The 14,112-nt window shown below is 38.9% G+C and overlaps 1 pseudogene; it reads right to left on the reverse strand.

The window, feature by feature from the left end:
- Positions 1 to 2,266: 2,266 nt before the first annotated feature.
- On the reverse strand, positions 2,267 to 3,270 carry LOC110588523 (annotated as a pseudogene).
- Positions 3,271 to 14,112: the final 10,842 nt, after the last annotated feature.

Below are 14,112 nucleotides of genomic sequence, written 5' to 3' on the forward strand. Positions count from 1 at the left end.
TCCTTCAGTTGTCTTTTATTCAATGCTCATTGATTGCACCTTGAGGTAGGAGGTAATAAAATAGTCCCTGATTCTAAGTATTTAAAAAAATTTGAGATATAATTCACATATCATAAAATTCATCCTTTTATTATATTCATAAGTTTGTACAACCGTCAACACCATCTAATTCTAGAACACTTAATCATCACCAAAAGAAATTGTGTACCTACTAGAAATCACTTCCCACTTGTCTTAGTCTGCTAGGGCTGATTTAACAAAATATCACAGACTGGGTGGCTTTTGAACAACAAACATTTGTTTCTCACAGTTTTGGCATCTGGAGGTCCTAGATCAGGTTGCCAGCATGGTTGGGTGAGGACTCGCCTCAGTTTGCAGACACCTCCAGCTTCTTGTTTTATCTTTACATGGCAAAGCTAGATAGCTTTGTGGCGTCACTTTTATGAGAGCACTAATCCCATTCATGAAGGTTCTTCCCTTATGACCTAGTTACTTCCTAAAAGTCTCACTGCCCACTTCCTAATACCATCACGTTGAGGTTTTGGATTTTGATATATAAGTTTTAGGGAGGACACAAACCTTCAGATCTTAACACTACTTCTACTTTCTGTTTCTATGGATTTGATTATCCTGGATATTTCACATAAATAAAATAAAAATAGGTGACCTCTTGAGGCTTCTTTCACTTAGCATAATGTTTTCAGGATTCATCCATGTTGTATCTGAATATGTATTTCATTCCTTTTTATGGCTAAATAACATTTCATTGTATGGACTAAGGTAGGTTTTACATCTGCTCTTATGCTGTTTTCTACATGTCTTATGCCTTTTTTTATTCCTTTATTTCTGCATTACTGCTTCTTGGTTAAATAGATATTTTCTAGTGTGCCATTTTAATTCTCTTTTCATTTATTTTACTATTTTTTGAGTTAGTTCCTTACATATTGCCCTGAGAATTACAATTAACATATTCACTTATAATGATCTAGTTTGGGTCAATACCAACTTAATTACAATAGCATGTCACAATTTTGTTCCCATATAATTCTCATCCCTCCCTTCATTTGTACTGTTATCGTTATCCAGATTACATCTTTATACACTTTGTGCCCTTTAACACAGATTTATAATTGTTGCTTTATGCAGTTATCTTTTAAATTATATATTGGAAAAAGGTTAAAAACAACAAAAAAATTGTACTGTCTTTTATATTTACCTATGCAATTACATTGTCTAATGCTCTTTCTTTCTTCATGTGGATTTGAGTTACTTTCTAATTGCTTTTCATTTCAGCCTGGAAGACTCTCAGTAGTATTTCTTGTAGGACAGGTTTGCAAGTAATGAATTCTTTTAACTTTTGTTCACCTGGAAATGTTATAATATCTTCTTTAGTTTTGAAGGATAGTTTTGCCAGGTATAGAAATCTTGGTGGACATTCTTTCTGTAAGCACTTTTAATCTGTCATTCCCACTGCCTTCTGGTCTTTATGGTTTCTGATGAGAAATTGGCTTTTAATCTTACTGGGATTGCTTGTATGTGATCTTTGCTCTTGCTGTTTTCAAGATCTTCTCTTTCTTTGTCTTTCAACAGTTTGGTTGTGATATGTGTAGGTATGGCTCTCTTTGAGTTTATCTTGCTTGGATTTCACTGAGCTTCATGTAAGTGTAGATTAATTTTTTCCCAACATATTTAGGAGATTTTTCATCATTATTTTTTTCAAATAATCTTTCCCCTTTCTTTTTCTTCTTTCTTTCTTGTCCTCCAAATATGTATATGTTGGTACACTTGATTTTGTCTGCTAGGTCTTTGAGGCTCTATTCATTTTTTCTCATTCCTTTTCTTCTTGTTCCTCATACTGAATAATCTCAATCAGCTATCTTCAGGTTTGTTGATTCTTTCTTCCTCCTTGGTCAGATTTGCAACTGAGTCCCATTAGTAAACATTTCATTTCAGTTACTGTATTCTTAACACCAGAGTTTCTGTGTGTGTATTTTTAAAGTAATTTCTATCTTTTTACATTTTATTGTTTGGTGACTTACCATTCTTTTTTTTTTTTTTTTAGAAGCACACTGCAATAGTTAATTTTCTTTGTTCAAGGGCTCATATTGCAAGCATTAAACCAAGCATGGGCTTTGGTTTTGTGAGCCCAGATTCACATATTTAGGGAGATAAAAGCAAACTGTGATCCGTGTGTATGGATGAAAAACTAAAGGCTCACAGTTAATCACATTGTAGTTTTAAATTTCTACAGCCTAGAAGCCAGAAGTCACAGATCTTTTAGGTCTTTCTGGATATCCCACAGGGTATCTGAACTTTCCTTGAGCTGGGCAACCTCATCATCCTTCAGCTTCTGGTTGATCACACTGGTTAAGCCCTGAGCATTCAGGATACATGGAAGGCTCAGGAAGACTTTGTTCTCAATGCCATACATCCCCTTCACCATTGTTGACACTGGATGAATCCTGGATAGATTTTTCAACATGGATTCAATGAGATCAGCCACACTTAATCCAATAGCCCAGCTGGTATATCCTTTTAGCTTGATGACTTTGCAGACATTTTCCACCACCATCTTATGCACTTCCTTCTAATTTTCACTGTCGTTGTCTGTTCCCATTTCTGGAGTCAGTTCCTGAAGAGAAATGCCTGCCACATTCACTCCACTCCACACAGCCACACTTGAATCACCATGTTCTCCAAAAATCCATCCATGGCAGCTGCTGGGATGAATGCCAAGTTTTTCAGCCATAAGATAGTGAAATCTAGCAGAATCCAGATTACACCCACTTCCAATTACACAGTGCTTGGGTAGTCCACTTAGTTTCCAGGTAACATATGTGAGAATATCCACTGGGTTGGAAACCACAATTATGATACAATCAGGACATACTCGACTATCTGCAGAATAATGAATTTGAAGACATTAAGATTCCTCTGTACCAGATTGAGCCGGCTCTTTACTTCCTGCTGGCAGACTCCCGCAGTCACCACCACAATCTTAGAACTGGCAGTCACAGAGTAATCTTTATCTACCACAATTTTAGGTGTCTGAAGAAATAAGCTCCCATGTTGCAGATCCATCATTTCTCCTTTGAGTTTATCTTCTAAAACATCCACAAGAGCAAGTTCATCAGCCAGAGACTTTCCCAGAATGCTGATGGCACACGCCGTACCAACTTGTCCAACATCCACTACAGTGATCTTATTGTTTGGGATGGTTGCCTCTTCTTCTGCAACTGGTGCAATCAGTTTTTCCTTAAGAGTTGCCATTGTGCCCAGAGAGAACCTGCTGGGAGAGTCGCTAACATCGACGATGTTAGCTACGTTGGTGACTTACCATTCTTATACTTTGTTCTTTAGGCAGTTTTCTTTACTTATTTGAACAAAATTAGAATAACTTCTTCAAAGTCTTTGTCTAGTAAGTCCAGTGTCTGGTCTTCTTCAGGGCAATTTTTTTGTTGATTGCTTCTTTTCTTGTGGATAGACCCTGTTTTCTTGTTTCTTTTCACATCAAGTAATTCTTTTTTGAAAACTGGGCATTTTTTTAAAGATTTTATTTTTAAGTAATCTCTACATTGAATGTGGGGCTTGAACTCACATCCCTGAGCTCAAGAGTTGCATATTCTACTGATGGAGCCAGCCAGGCACCCCGAAAACTGGACATTTTAAATAATATAATGTGGCAACTCTAGAAATCAGATTCTCCTCCCTCCCCATGGTTGTTGTTTGTTTTCTTAGTGTCTTTTCTGAACTAATTCTATGAAATCTGTATTTTTTTATTGTGTATGGTCACTAAAGTCTGTGTTTGGTTACCTTAGTAGTCAGCTAATGTTTGAACAGAAATTTTCTTAAACACCTAGATTCAGTGTTTCTCTGCCTTGCTAAAGGGTGCTCTGTGTGTGTTGGGGAAAACCTTCAACACTCAGTTATGCAGTTAATAACTTTGCCTTCTTAATTTTGCAGAGTCTCAAAGTCAGCCTTCAGTGAGAATTTAGGGCCTTCTCAGATCTTTCCTGAGCATGTGTACAGCCCCGGACATCTACATAGTCCTATGCATCATGTGGGCTCCTAGATTCCCAGAAATATGTTGGAAGATTTTCAATGCCCCTGTGGGCATCTTTTTCCCTAGCCTTTCATTTTGTTTATTCAAACTGTTATCCACTCCCTCATAGAGCCATGAAGTTAATTAATTGCCTTTAATTGTTTTTGACAAATGCTCCTGGGAAAATAGTTTTTGCACTGAGTGAGCTCTAAGTCAGGCAAAAAAACACAACCTTGAGTGTGGACTTTTTGATGGAACTGTAAGACAGGGCAAATAATGACAGTGTTCTGGAAATGAGGCTTTAAAGGAGTTGCACTCTCATTTTCCCCCTCTGGTCACTATCAGGCTATTGGTTTATAGTGTGATTGCAGGTCGTTGGTTTTCACCATGATTGTAGGCTTTGGTTTTTAAAGCTGTCTCAGAGCTATAGAGTGGAGGATCAACATAGTACATGAGAAAATGCTATAAAGCATGCTATTTTTTTTTTAAAAAACAAAATTCAGTGTTTTTTTCTTGGATAAATGCTCCCTGGATTGCTGTAAACCTTTGGTTAATTTCCAGAGTTCTGAAAAAGTTAATTCTGACAATTTTTGCTCTTTTTATCATTTCTTTTATGGGGGAGAGAATTTTATGAGACCCTAATTCTGTTATTTTTGCTGACATCATCCTTCCAAAGATCCTATCATGTAGACTATATAACGTGTTCCAATTGGTGTTCATTTGAAAACCTATGTATAATGTATTACAATCCCTATGATTAGATTTTTTTCAGCTGATTCTTTAAGTTTGGGAGTCAGAAAAATGCAGTTATTGGGAAATGTGTGCTATGTCCATGGTGACCAAAAAGATGTAGAGTACTACTGAGAAAAAAATTGAACATTTTTACTTAGTTTTCAAAAATAAAGTGAAAGAATGTCTGGACTATTTCATGAGTTCTTGTTTCTGTATGTTAAGAAATCATAAAGGTAGTAGAGATATGCATATAATATAAAACTAGAACCTTTTAGTTTTAAAAGACAAAGGCTGCAGAAAAGAAAATTTGTTTTCTCAAAGGCTGATAGAGGCTAAAAATATAAACAAAAGTAAAAATTATATTAAAATTTTGCTGCCTTTTGTTCTCATTGTTTTAGGAAAACTGAACAGAGCGGTAGCAATGAATTAAAATTTAGTAAATGCTTCATATCTAAAAATAAAATATGGCAGAATTTAGATTTAATAGGATTTGACCCAGTTTGATACATTGTTTTATTCAGAGGAAACATATTCAGAGGAACCATGACTTGACCAAGAGTATAATGAAATGCTTGTTTCAAATCCTATTTTTCCATTAGCAGGCCAGGATTTTATGGGCTATAAATTGAATAAAAATTAGAAATTACCTTATTGTTAATTGAAAGGAGATATCAAATCCTGGGTCCAGTATTTTAACAATGAGCCAGAACCCTGCCAAGATCTGACTTTCACCATAAATCATGGGGAACTGTGACATTCTAAGTCTGACTCTGAGGTCTAAAATCTGAATTGATTTTAGTTGTTGAAAATGAATTTTGGCCTTTTTGTTTAATTTTGGCCAGTTGATAATCTGCGTTTTGTATTATTTTATGTATGCATGCATGCATTTTGAGAGAAAAAAATTAGAGAGATTTTTGAGTTTTTATTTTTTGTTATAATTAGACTCCTCAACTTGAGAGTTCTAAGTAGTGTCAGCATAAAGGATGAAAATGTGGTAGGGCACATGCACTTAGTTAAATTATATTATGCTAGGGTGGATATAGTTGAAATTATCTATTAAAAAATAAAACAAAGCCGACTACTCTGTGCATGCTGCCTCCCACTTGGAGAGTAGGGCACTATTCCAGGAAAGTTATACTGGTGGCATGGACAAGGCTGGTGGCAATGGACACATCAAGGGAATGGATGAGAGATATTTAAGAAGGTGAAAAACCAACATTTGTAATCTCTTTTTTCTCCACCTAATATAATTCACTTCACTTAGATTGTAAAATTTTATGGCTTTTAAAACATTCCATTCCATTCCAATAAAATGAACTTTCTTTCATGTAGGTCTTCCTCAGGATCAATGTTGTGCTCTCTTTCTGTGTATTTGAAAATACTTGTAAAATACCTTAGGGAAAAAGTCTTAATGTAGAGATCTTCAGACTTAAACTCGCACAAAATCGTTTTCATTTGGTGTTTAAAAAAATGGAATTAGTTGGCAAACTTTAAATGTAGGGAGTTGCTTCACTTAAAAGTACAGATTTTTAGCTTTCCTTGAAAATGTGTGATCTTTGACCAGATGGGCTCTCTCAGCGTGAAGCAGCCAGTGGGGGCTGCCTAACTGCTTGAAGGCCCTGTGCTCTCTCTCTCTTCCAGTCCTCACCTGGCCAGTTTCACTCATTTTCAGGACACCTTTCTGCTCCACCTGGAGGCACTTAAGTTTGCAACTTCTGCCCATAAGTTAAAAAAACAAAACCAACCAACCAACCAAACCAAAAAACCACCCTCTTTAAGTTATAGGTAGTTTTGAGAATACTACTTGCCAGTTTGGGTCAAGAGTGATCAAATGCAGCTTTATATCTGTTCTATGTGAGGTTATAAATGTTAACTTGATGTCTCTGGGCCACTCAAAGTTGGGAAGACCAGGCATTTGACCCAGGAGATGGGGAGGAGAAGGAAAGAAGTTGTAATCAGAGTATACACAAGATTTTGCAGGCATGGGGAATTCAGAACTGACCTTGAATGGCTCCGGAGAGTGGTATTTTACAAACATCTTGAAGGTTGAGATTATGAGAGGAGGAAACTTGGCAGAAAGTATTAGAAGTTTTGGGTCTGGGGGGGGGGCGGAGCAAGATGGCGGAGGAGTAGGAGACCTGGATTTCGTCTCCTCTCAGGAATTCAGCTGGATAGGGATCAAACCATTCTGAACACCTACAAACTCAACAGGAGATCGAAGAAAAGAAGAGCAACAACTCTCTCATCAGAAAAGCGACCACTTTCTGGAAGGTAGGACGTGCAGAGAAGTGAATCCGAGGCGATATTCGGGAGGATAGACGGCGGGGGAGGGGCCTCCGTCGGCTGCTTCTGGCAAGTGATAGAACCACGGAGCACAAAATCGGGACTTTTAAAAGTCTGCTCCGCTGAGGGACGTCACTCTGGTGGCTAAGCGGGGGGTGGAACCCTCTGGGACAGTGTGGTCTCAGGACCCTTGGGGTCACAGAAAGACCGGGGGTGCCTGAGTGTGGCAGAGCTCCCAGGTAACGGAGCAGGGAAGCCGGCTGCAGAGGCGGAGCCCAGGCGCGGGCTCTCAGCTCGGGGTTGCCATAAACTGTGATCCGCGGCACAGTCGGGCCCCTGCTCCTCCAGCAGGGACCCAACAAGCGGCAGATCCGGGGAGACTCACCTTACTCCCCCGGGAGGAGCCACGCGGGAGTGCACCGCAGGGATCTGCTGGGTTTGGAGACTCCACCCGGGGTCGGGTGCCAGAGATAGAAACGCACGGTCACAGGCCGGGTGAGCACAGAGTGCGGCTGGAGACCGGGGAGACGGGAGTGACTGACGGCTTTTCTCTGGGGGCTCCCTGAGAAGCGGGGCCCCGAGTTCTCGGCTCCTCCGGGGCGGAGATTGGGAGGCCGCCATTTTCACTCTCCGCCTCCAAAGCTGTACGGAAAGCTCGCAGGGAACAAAAGCCCCGGAGAGCAAACCTGAGCAGATTACTTAGCCGGGAGGGGGCAAGGGCGGGGCAATTCCGCCTCTGGCAGAGACATTTGGAAACCACGGCAACAGGCCCCTCCCCAGAAGATCAGCGAGAACAGCCAGCCAAGGCCAAGTTTACCGATCAATGAGAACGGCAGAACTCCAGCGCTAGGGGACTACTGCACATAGAATTCATGGCTTTTTTACTATGATTCTTTAGTCTTTCAAAGTTAATTTTTTTAACTGTCTTTTTTTCTTTTTTTTTCTTTTTGAATTTTTCTTTTTCCCTTTTTCAACCAACATCTTATCAATCCCTTTTTTTAAAAAAAACATTTTTATTTTTCATTTTTAGAGTCATATTCTATCCCTTCATAGTAGTTACCCGTATTTTTGGCTTATATATATAAGTTGTTCTCTCTTTAAAATTTTGAGATAGTTTCTTCTAACAGATTAAAATATACCCTAAATCTCTAGTATATGGTGTTTTCTATTCCCCTGCCTGATCACATCCTCTCCCTTTTTTTTTCTTTTTTTAAATCCTCTTCTTTCTTTTTTCAAACAACTTCTTATCAATTACTTTTATAAAATTTTTTATAATTTCCATCTTTACAGTCATATTCCATCCCTTCATCATATCAACCCTTATTTTTGTACATATATAAGTTTTTCTTTCTTTAAAATTTTGGGAGGCACTTTCTTCTAAAAGACCAAAATCTCTTGGTCAGAGACGGTAACAGTCACCTTACAGGCAATACAATGACACTAAATTCCTATCTTTCAATAGTTACCCTGAATGTAAATGGGCTAAATGCCCCAATCAAAAGACACAGGCTATCAGACTGGATTAAAAAACAAGACCCACCCCAAATCTAGTGTGTGGCACTGATCTATATACCAGCCTGATCATATTTGATCACATTCTGTTTTTTTTTTGTTGTTGTTGTTGTTTTGTTTTGTTTGTTTTTGTTTTTATCTTTATCTTTTTCTTTTTTTTCTTTTTCTTTTTTCTCTCTTTCCCTTTCTTTTCCCACTGCTTCAAGTCTTTTCTGATTTGTTTAGAGTATATTTTCTGGGGACGTTGTTACTCTGCTAGCATTTTGTTCTCTCATTAATCTATTCTCCTCTGCACAAAATGACAAGACGGAAAAAATCACCTCAACAAAAAGAACAAGAGGTAGTACCGACTGCCAGGGACCTACTCAATATGGACATTAGTACGATGTCAGATCTAGAGTTCAGAATCATCACTTTAAAGATACTAGCTGGGCTTGAAAAAAATATGGAAGTTATTAGAGAAACCCTTTCTGGAGAAGTAAAAGAACTAAAATCCAACCAAGTAGAAATCAAAAAGGCTATTAATGAGGTGCAATCAAAAATGGGGGCACTAACTGCTAGAATAAATGAGGCAGAAGAGAGAATCAGTAATATAGAAGATGAAATGATGGAAAATAAAGAAGCTGAGAAAAAAGAGAGATAAACAACTACTGGATCACGAGGGCAGAATTCGAGAGATAAGCGATACCATAAGACGAAACAACATTAGAATAATTGGGGTCCCAGAAGAAGAAGAAAGAGAGAGAGGGGCAGAAGGTATAATGGAGCAAATTATAGCAGAGAACTTCCCTAATTTGGGAAAGGAAACAGGCATGAAAATCCAGGAAGCACAGAGAACCCCTCTCAAAATCAATAAAAATAGGTCAACACCCCGACATCTAATAGTAAAACTTACGAGTCTCATAGACAAAGAGAAAATCCTGAAAGCAGCTCGGGAGAAGAGATATGTAACCTACAAGGGTAGAAACATTAGATTGGCAACAGACCTATCCACAGAGACCTGGCAGGCCAGAAAGGACTGGCAGGATATATTCAGAGCACTAAATGAGAAAAATATGCAGCCAAGAATATTCTATCCAGCTAGGCTGTCACTGAAAATTGAAGGAGAGATAAAAAGCTTCCAGGACAAACAAAAACTAAAGGAATTTGCAAACATGAAACCAGCCCTACAGGAAATCTTGAAAGGGGTCCTCTAAGCAAAGAGAGAGCCTAAAAGCAATATAGACCAGAAAGGAACACAGACAATATACGGTAACAGTCACCTTACAGGCAATACAATGACACTAAATTCCTATCTTTCAATAGTTACCCTGAATGTAAATGGGCTCAATGCCCCAATCAAAAGACACAGGCTATCAGACTGGATTAAAAAACAAGACCCATCGATATGCTGTCTGCAAGAGACTCATTTTAGACCCAAAGACACCCCCAGATTGAAAGTGAGGGGGTGGAAAACCATTTACCATGCTAATGGACACCAAAAGAAAGCTGGGGTGGCAATCCTTATATCAGACAAATTAGATTTTAAACCAAAGACTGTAATAAGAGATGAGGAAGGACACTATATCATACTTAAAGGATCTATCCAACAAGAAGATCTAACAATTGTAAATATCTATGCCCCTAACATGGGAGCAGCCAATTATATAAGGCAATTAATAACAAAAGCAAAGAAACACATCGACAACAATACAATAATAGTCGGGGACTTTAACACCCCCCTCACTGAAATGGACAGATCGTCTAAGCAAAAGATCAACAAGGAAATAAAGACTTTAAATGACACACTGGACCAAATGGACTTTACAGACATATTCAGAACATTCCACCCCAAAGCAACGGAATACACATTCTTCTCTAGTGCCCATGGAACATTCTCCAGAATCGATCACATCCTAGGTCATAAATCAGGTCTCAACCGGTACCAAAAGACTGGAATCATTCCCTGCCTATTTTCAGACCACAATGCTTTGAAACTAGAACTCAATCACAAGAGGAAAGTTGGAAAGAACTCAAATACATGGAGGCTAAAGAGCATCCTACTGAAGAATGAATGGGTCAACCAGGAAATTAAAGAAGAATTAAAAAAATACATGGAAACCAATGAAAATGAAAACACAACTATTCAAAATCTTTGGGATGCAGCAAAGGCAGTCCTAAGAGGAAAGTATATAGCAATACAAGCCTTTCTCAAGAAACAAGAAAGGTCTCAAGTACACAACCTAACCCTCCACCTAAAGGAGCTGGAGAAAGAACAGCAAATAAAGCCTAAACCCAGCAGGAGAAGAGAAATAATAAAGATCAGAGCAGAAATCAATGAAATAGAAACTAAAAGAACAGTAGAACAGATCAACGAAACTAGGAGCTGGTTCTTTGAAAGAATTAACAAGATTGATAAACCCCTGGCCAGACTTATCAAAAAGAGAAGAGAAATGACCCTAATCAACAAAATCATGAATGAAAGAGGAGAGATCACAACCAACACCAAAGAAATACAAACAATGATAAGAACATATTATGAGCAACTCTATGCCAGCAAATTAGATAACCTGGAAGAAATGGATGCATTCCTAGAGATGTATCAACTACCAAAACTGAGCCAGGATGAAATAGAAAACCTGAACAGACCTATAACCACTAAGGAAATTGAAGCAGTCATCAAAAATCTCCCAAAAAACAAAAGCCCAGGGCCGGATGGCTTCCCAGGGGAATTCTACCAAACATTTCAAGAAGAATTAATACCTATTCTTCTGAAACTGTTCCAAAAAATAGAAATGGAAGGAAAACTTCCAAAACTTCCAAACTCATTTTATGAGGCCTTGATCCCAAAACCAGACAAAGACCCCATCACAAAGGAGAATTACAGACCAATATCCCTGATGAACATGGATGCAAAAATTCTCACCAAAATACTAGCCAATAGGATCCAACAGTACATTAAAAGGATTATTCACCATGACCAAGTGGGATTTATCCCTGGGCTGCAAGGTTGGTTCAACATCCGCAAATCAATCAGTGTGATACAATACATTAACAAAAGAAAGAACAAGAATCATATGATCCTCTCAATAGATGCAGAAAAAGCATTTGACAAAGTACAGCATCCTTTCTTGATCAAAACTCTTCAGAGTATAGGAATAGAGGGTACATGCCTCAATATCATAAAAGCCATCTATGAAAAACCTACAGCGAATATCATTCTCAATGGGGAAAAACTGAGAGCTTTCCCCCTAAGGTCAGGAATGCGGCAGGGATGTCCACTATCACCACTGCTATTCGACATAGTATTGGAAGTCCTAGCCACAGCAATCAGACAACAAAAAGAAATCAAAGGCATCCAAATTGGCAAAGAAGAAGTCAAACTTTCACTCTTTGCAGATGATATGATACTTTATGTGGAAAACCCAAAAGACTCCGCCCCAAAACTGCTAGAACTCATACAGGAATTCAGTAAAGTGGCAGGATATAAAATCAATGCACAGAAGTCAGTGGCATTCCTATACACCAACAACAAGACAGAAGAAAGAGAAATTAAGGAGTTGATCCCATTTACAATTGCACCCAAAACCATAAGATACCTAGGAATAAATCTAACCAAAGAGACAAAGGATCTGTACTCAGAAAACTATAAAATACTCATGAAAGAAATTGAGGAAGACACAAAAAAATGGAAAAACGTTCCATGCTCATGGACTGGAAGAACCAATATTGTGAAGATGTCAATGTTACCTAGAGCAATCTACACATTCAATGCAATCCCCATCAAAATACCATCCACTTTTTTCAAAGAAATGGAACAAATAATCCTAAAATTTGTATGGAACCAGAAAAGACCTCGAATAGCCAGAGGAATGTTGAAAAAGAAAAGCAAAGCCGGCGGCATCACAATTCCGGACTTCCAGCTCTATTACAAAGCTGTCATCATCAAGACAGCATGGTACTGGCACAAAAACAGACACATAGATCAATGGAACAGAATAGAGAGCCCAGAAATGGACCCTCAACTCTATGGTCAACTCATCTTTGACAAAGCAGGAAAGAACGTCCAATGGAATAAAGACAGTCTCTTCAACAAATGGTGTTGGGAAAATTGGATAGCCACATGCAGAAGAATGAAACCGGACCATTTCCTTACACCACACACAAAAATAGACTCAAAATGGTTGAAAGACCTCAATGTGAGACAGGAGTCCATCAAAATCCTAAAGGAGAACATGGGCAGCAACCTCTTCAACCTCAGCCGAAGCAACTTCTTCCTAGAAACATCGCCAAAGGCAAGGGAAGCAAGGGCAAAAATGAACTATTGGGACTTCATCAAGATAAAAAGCTTTTGCACAGCAAAGGAAACAGTCAACAAAACCAAAAGACAACCAACAGAATGGGAGAAGATATTTGCAAATGACATATCAGATAAAGGGCTAGTATCCAAAATCTATGAAGAACTCATCAAACTCAACACCCAAAGAACAAAGAGTCCAATCAAGAAATGGGCAGAAGACATGAACAGACATTTTTCCAAAGAAGACATCCAAATGGCCAACAGACACATGAAAAAGTGCTCAATATCGCTCGGCATCAGAGAAATCCAAATCAAAACCTCAATGAGATACCACCTCACACCAGTCAGAATGGCTAAAATTAACAAGTCAGGAAACGACAGATGTTGGCGGGGATGCGGAGAAAGGGGAACCCTCCTACACTGTTGGTGGGAATGCAAGCTGGTGCAGCCACTCTGGAAAACTGTATGGAGGTTCCTCAAAAAGTTGAAAATAGAGCTACCATATGATCCAGCAATTGCACTACTGGGTATTTACCCCAAAGATACAAAAGTAGGGATCCGAAGGGGTACGTGCACCCCGATGTTTACAGCAGCAATGTCCACAATAGCCGAACTGTGGAAAGAGCCAAGATGTCCATCGACAGATGAATGGATAAAGAAGAGGTGGTATATATATACAATGGAATATTATGCAGCCATCAAAAGGAATGAGATCTTGCCATTTGCAACGACGTGGATGGAACTGGAGGGTATTATGTTGAGTGAAATAAGTCACACAGAGAAAGACATGTATCATATGATCTCACTGATATGAGGAATTCTTAATTGCAGGAAACAAACTGAGGGTTGCTGGAGTGGGGGGTGGGGTGGGAAGGATGGGGTGACTGGGTGATAGACACTGGGGAGGGTATGTGCTCTGGTAAGCGCTGTGAATTGTGCAAGACTGTTGAATCTCAGATCTGTACCTCTGAAACAAATAATGCAATATATGTTAAGAAAAAAAAAAAAGAAGAAGAAGAAGGTAGCGGGAGGGGAAGAATGAAGCGGGGGAAATTGGAGGGGTAGACGAACCATGAGAGACGATGGACTCTGAAAAACAAACAGGGTTCTAGAGGGGAGGGGGGTGGGAGGATGGGTTAGCCTGGTGGTGGGTATTGAGGAGGGCACATTCTGCATGGAGCAGTGGGTGTTATGCACAAACAATGAATCATGGAACACTTCATCTAAAACTAATGATGTAATGTATGGGGATTAACATAAGAAT

This window comes from Neomonachus schauinslandi, chromosome 2 (genome assembly GCF_002201575.2).
Source record: "Neomonachus schauinslandi chromosome 2, ASM220157v2, whole genome shotgun sequence".
Lineage (NCBI taxonomy): Eukaryota > Metazoa > Chordata > Mammalia > Carnivora > Phocidae > Neomonachus > Neomonachus schauinslandi.